General features: G+C 35.9%; 1 pseudogene; it reads left to right on the top strand.

Annotated features, from left to right (window-relative positions):
- The first annotated feature begins 329 nt into the window (after positions 1-329).
- LOC121471498 lies at positions 330-3,544 on the top strand (annotated as a pseudogene).
- The last annotated feature ends 3,340 nt before the right edge of the window (positions 3,545-6,884 follow it).

The following is a 6,884-nucleotide window of genomic DNA, read 5'->3' on the forward strand; positions in this document are numbered from 1 at the left end:
GTAACCCACAAGCAGAAGGAATTTCACAAATCAGAACATCCCTGAGAAGTAAGGGGTTTGAACCCCACATCAGGCATGCCAACCTTTGGGACCTGTCCAGAGACAATCCCCCAAAATATCTGACTTTAAAAATCAACAGAGCTTATGTCCTGGAGACACAAAGGAACATAGAAAATTAAGACTGTGCTCTTAAAGAATCATGCACGGACCCATTGTGCCCAGGACTCAGTGCAAAAGCAGCAGGTTGAAAGTGCTTAGACCCTGTGTGAAGGGGATTTATTCATAAAGTGTCTGCCAGAGGAACAGGTTTGTTGGAATTTTCTTGGGAGATGGTCCTGCTGGTAGGTGCCATTTTTGCACTATCCCCCTATGTTAACAGCAGCACTTGCCACATCCTTACATTCCCCCATGGCCCCACTGCACTAAACCTGGTGAGGGAGGCTTGTGCTGGCTCACCACCCACCTGTGGTGCAGCCCTGCTAAGCATGCCAGGCAGGCTTACCCTGGCCATGTTTCCCCTTGACTCAACGACCCACTAAACTGTTAGGTGGCCATACCACAGCCTAGCACGACCCTGTGGCCTTGCCATATACTAACTGAACTGAAAAATACATTGGAGGGGCTCAACAGCAGACTGGATAAAGCACAAGAAAGTGACCTCCAAGAGAACGGAACTTACCAATCAGAACCAAAAAAGGAAAAAGATTGAAAAAAGTGGAGATAGCTTAAGGGACTTATGGGACAACATCAAGTGGAGATATTCACATTGTAGGGGTCTCAGGAGGAAAAGAGAGAGAATTCTTCTATTTGAAGAAATAAGGGCTGAAAACTCTGCCAACTTGGAGAAGGAAACAGATATCTAGATTCAGGAAATCCAGAGAGTTCTTACTAAGATGAACCCAAAGAAACACACACCAAGCACACTATACTTAAAATGTCAAAAATGAAGAGAGAATCTTCCGGCTAGCAAGAGAAAATAACTTGTTACAAACTAACAACCCCAATAAGACAATCAACAGATTTTTTTCAAGAGACTTTACTGGCCAGAAGGGAGTGGCATGATATATACAGAATGTTGAAAGCAAAAAGCTTCCAACCAAGAATACCCTTTCTGGCAAGATTATCATTCAGGATTGAAGGATAAATAGAGTGTTCCAGACAAGCAGAAGCTAAAGTTATTCACCACCAGTAGACTATCCTTAAGGTAAATGTTGACTTTTAAAAGAAATGACTTTTTAAGCTAAAAAGAAGGGTCACTAATTACTAACAAGAAAGCACATGGAACTAAAATCTCACTGGTAAAGGTAAATATATAGTAAAGGTGGTAAACTCATCACTTACAAAGCTAGCATGAAAGTTAAGAGACAAAAGTAGTAAAGATAAGTATAATTACAACAATTAGGGGGCACCTGGGTGGCTCAGTGGTTGAGTGTCTGCCTTCAGCTCAGGGTCTGATTCCGGGGTCTTGGGATCAAGTTCTGCATTGGGCTCCCTGCAAGGAGCCTGCTTCTTCCTCTGCCTATGTCTCTGCTTCTCTCTCTGGGTCTATCATAAATAAATAAATAAAATATTAAAAGAAGAATCACAACAATTAGTTAAGGTATATACAAATAAAAGTATGCAAAATGTGGCATCAAAAACATGAAACGTGGGAAAGAGGCAGTAAAAATGTAAAGTAGTAGAGGGTGTTCAAACTTAACTTCTGTCAACTTAAGATAGACTGTTATACATATGGGCTGATACATGTGAACCACATTATAACCACAAACCAAAAACTTAAAGTACACAAGAGATAATGAGAACGGAATCTAGACATAGACATAGCACTAAAGAAATTCATCAACCACATGGGAAGAAGAGCAAGAGGAATAGAAAGGAATAGGGAGAAACTACAAGACAACCATCAGACAATGAACAAAATGGCGATAAATACATAACAATAATTATTTTAAACATCAATGGAGTATTTCTTCAATCAAAACAGAGTGCCTCATGGATTAAAAAAATACCATCTATAAACTGCCTATAAGAGACTCACCTCAGACGTAAAGATACATGGAGATATCTTATGTGATATGTGTGAAAAGATATTTCACACAAATGAAAACCAAAAGGAAGTTGGGATACCCATACTTAATCAGACAAAACGGATTTTAAGACAAAGACCATAATAAGAGACAAAGAAGGGAATTATATCTTTTTTCTTTTTTCAAATTTTAAGCTTTATTTTCAGACGGGCAGTGAGGGGGGCACTTGACGGGATAAGCTCTGGGTGTTACACTATATGTTGGCAAATCGAACTCCAATAAAAAAATATACAAAAATAAATAAATAAATAAATAGATAAATAAATAAAGTAGGAAAACTGAAAACTGGGAATTATATCATGATAAAGAGGTCAATCCAACAAGTGGATATAACATTTGTAAATATTTATGCATCCAGATATAGGAACACCTAAAAATATAAAGCCAGTATTTTAACAGACCTAAATGAAGAAAAAGACAGCAATACAATAATAGTAGGGGACTTTAATACCCCTCTTGCATTAATAGACAGATCATCCAGATAGAAAATAAATAAGGAAACATTGACCTTAAACTACATGTTAGACCAGATAGACAACAGATATATAGAACGTTTCATCCAAAAGTAACCTAATGCACATACTTCTCTGGTGCACACAGAACATTCTTCAGGATAGATCATATGTTAGGCCACAAGACAAGTCTTCATAAACTTAAGAAGATTGGAATTATATCAAGTATCTTTTCTGACCACAATGGTATAAAACTAGAAGTCAACTACAAGTAAAAACTGGGCTGTGGGGTGGGCAAGCACCAGACACGATACGCTCAGGAGTCTCGTGATTCCTGTGGCAGTGCTGCTGCTGTTGTTTTGCAGGGCTCTCTGGACCTATGAACAGTGGAGTGACATGCCCTTCATCATGGCAATAACTCAAAAGAGTTGCTGGAATGAGAGAGGATGATAGAATTTTACGCTCCGTGGTGTCCTATTTATCAGAATCTTCAACCAGAATGGGAAAGTTTTACTGAATGGGGAGAAGATCTTGAGGGGAATGATGTCACACAGCAGCCAGGACTGAGTGGATGATTTACCATAACTGCTCTTCCTACTATTTATCATGTAAAAATGGTGAATTTAGGTGCTATCAGGGCTCAAGGACTAAGAAGGACTTCATGAACTTTATAAGTGAGCAAGAGTAGGAGAGTATTGAACCCAATTCATCGTGGTTTGGTCCAAGTTCTGTTCTGATGAGTACTATGTCAGCATTCTTGCAACTATCTATGTGAGTCAGGACTTGCCATAACTATTCTATTGAAGAACCTGGATTACCAGTTTGGGGGTAATATACAGTTTTATTTAGCAGCACTGCTTTCAGAACTATTATTGGGACTCTGTATGATATTTGTGGCAGATTGCCTTTTTCCTTCAAAAAGTTGAGGACCAGGCCATACCATTCAAAAAAAAAAAAATATTACCAGTACCTTCTCAACCTTTGAAAAAAGTGGATGAATATTAATAGTAATATTATGGTGATACAGGATATGCTACTAATTTAGAAAGCTTTTATATAAGGCCATGGTGATGTCTTGATTCCTATTAAGGTTGGTTACCTTTTTTGTTCCCCTCTGTTCAGTGTATGATTTGATTTGTATTTTTCTTACTTATCATCAGTTACATTTTTCATTTTCCAAATTGGATAATTTTCTGGAAGTATTATTCAGGCTTTAAGAAATAGCCCTTTTTTGTTGTTTCAAACCAAAGTATACTGAGGAATCCTTAATATTGAAGAGCTGTTTACTGGGACGCCTGGGTGGCTCAGTGGTTGAACATCTGCCTTCGGCTCAAGGCGTGAACCTGGAGTCTCAGGATCGAGTCCCACATCGGGCTCCCTGCATAGAACCTGCTTTTCCCTCTGCCTGTGTTTCTGCCTCTCTCTCTCTCTCTCTCTGTGCCTCTCATGAATAAATAAATAAAATCTAAAAAAAAAAGGTTTTATATAAAAAAAGAAGAGCTGTTTACTGATAATTTAAAATTTTGGCCATTCATTTCAGATTTTATAACATTCTTGCTGAACTTCTATTTGAACTTTTTTTTGTATATGAAGGTGAACATTCCTGATTTTTATTTGATATGTAAAAGTCTTGATATTTTACATTTTGAAAATTCATATAAGCTTAATCTAATTAAAATAAAGTTAGCATTCTCCTTAAGAAAAAGAAAAAAAAAAACAAGTAAAAACTGGAAAATTCACATATGTGTGGAGATTAAAAACATGCTACTGAAAGCCAATGGGTCAAAGAAGAAATCAAAGAGAAATAAAGAAAATACCAAGAGACAAATGAAAATGAAAACAAAACATACCTAAACTTATGGTGTGAAGCAAAAGAAATTTTAAGAGGGTGGCTCATAGCAATAAATGCCTACTTCAAGAAACAAAAACATCTCAAATAAACAACCTAACATGACATATCAAGGAACTAGAAAAAGAAAGCCCAAATTTAGTAGAAGGAAGGAATAGCAAAGGTCAGGGATACAAAAATGGTTAAATATCCACAAACCAATCAGTGTGAAACACTAAATCAATAAAACAAAGGATAAAAATCATATGATCATCTCAATGGATGCAGAAAAAGCATATGACAAAATCAGCACCCATTTATGATCAGAACTTTCAACAAAATCGGCATAGAAGAAATGTACCTCAACATAAGAAAGGCCATTTATGAAAAGCCCACATCTAAAATCATACTTAACAGTGAAAAAACTGGAAGTGTTTTCTCTAAGATCAGGAATAAGACAAGAAAGCCTACCTACTCTTTCCATTTTTACTCAACATACTTTTGGAAGTTCTAGACAGATCAATTAGGCAAAAGAAAGAAAAGACATCCAAATTGGAAAGAAGTAAAACTGTCACTATTGACAGATGACATGATATCATATACAGAAAATCCTAAAGACTCCACCAAGAAACTATTAAAACTAATAAATAAATTCAATAAAGTTACAGGATACAAAATTAATATACAGAAATCTGTGGTGTTTCTATACACTATAACAAATTAGCAGAAAGAGAAATTAAGAAAATAATCCCATTTACAATTGCATTAAAGGAATAACCAATGAAGTGAAAGAAAATAAAGGAGACTGAAATGAATGGAAAGATATTCCATGCTCATCGATTAGAAGAATTAATATTTTTAAATGTCCATACTACCCAAAGCAATCTACAGATGTCTGCAATCCTTGTCAAAATTCCAATGGCATTTTTCATAGAAATAGAGCAAAACATCCCTAAAATTTGTGTGGAACTGCAAAAAACTTCAAAGAGCCAAAGCAATCTTGATATACAAGCACAAAGCTGGAGGCATCATGCCTAATTTAAAACTATATTAAAAGTATAGTAATCAGGGACACCTGGGTGGCTCAGTGGCTGAGCGTCTACCTTCAACTCAGGATGTGATCCTGGGGACCTGGGATTGAGTCCTGCATCAGGCTCTGCATGGAGCCTGCTTCGCCCTCCACTTATGTCTCTACCTCTTTCTGTGTCTCTCATTAATAAATAAATACAATCTTTTAAAACATATTTTTAAAGCTATCAAAACAGTATTATATGGACATAAAAACATACATATATGTTTATATAAACATATATGTTTATATAAACATATATGTTTATATATGTTTTCATATATCAAGGTAATCAAAACAGTATTATATGGACATAAAAACATACATATATCAATGTAACAGAATAGCCCAGAAATAAACCCACATGTGTGTGGTCAATTAGTTTATGACAAAAGAGGCAAGAATATACAACAGGGAAAGTATAGTCTCTTCAATAAACTGTGTTGGAAAAACTGCACAGCTACATACAAAAGAATGAAACTGGACCAGTAGTTAATACCATACACAAAAATTAACTCAAAATGGTTGAAAACATGAACGTAATACCTAAAACCATAAAATTCCTAGAAGAAAATATAGGTGGTAAGCTCCTTGACATTGCTCTTGGAGGTATGGTTTTGGATCTGCCTCTAAACATAGTGGACATAAAAGTAGAAGTAAACAAATGAGATTACATCAAAATAAAATGCTTCTGCACAGTGAAAAAAAATCAACAAAATAGAGAAGACCTACTGAATGGCAGAAGATATATCAAATTGTATGTCCAATAAGGGATTAGTAGCCAAGATAAGTGAAAACTCATAGAGCTGAATAACAAAAATTGACTATCATGAAAAAGCCTGAAAATAGCAAGTGTGGGATAGAATGTGGAGAAGAAGGAACACTTGTGCACTGTTTTTAGGGATGTAAATTTGGGAATGTCAAACCACTGTGGAAAAGAGTATGAAGCCTCCTTTAAAAACTAGAAATAGAACTTTCATTTGGTCCAGCAGTTTTATTTCTGGGTATTTATCCCAAGAAGGTGAAAATACCAATTTGGAAAATATTTATGTTCAATGTAGCACTATTCATAATAGCAAAGATATGCAAACAACCCAAGTGTCCATCAATAGATGAATGGATAAAGAACATGTGCTATCTATACAATGGAATACTACTCAGCTATAAAAAAGAATGAAATCTTGCCAGGTGTGACACACAGATTTGACCATGAAATAAGTCAGACAGAGAAAGACAAGTACTGTATGATTTCACTCATGTGCGGAATCTAAAAAAATGAAACAAATGAAACAAACAAAACGAAACAGAAATGGAGGGAACAAATTGGTGGTTGCCAGAGGGAAGGGGGGAGAGATGAAATTGGAGAAAATAGTCAAGAGGTACAAACTTCCAGCCGTGAAATAATCATGAAGAGATAACGTACAATATGGTGACTATAGTCAATAATA

The sequence above is a fragment of the Vulpes lagopus genome, chromosome 11 (genome assembly GCF_018345385.1).
Source record: "Vulpes lagopus strain Blue_001 chromosome 11, ASM1834538v1, whole genome shotgun sequence".
NCBI classification, from domain to species: Eukaryota; Metazoa; Chordata; class Mammalia; order Carnivora; family Canidae; genus Vulpes; species Vulpes lagopus.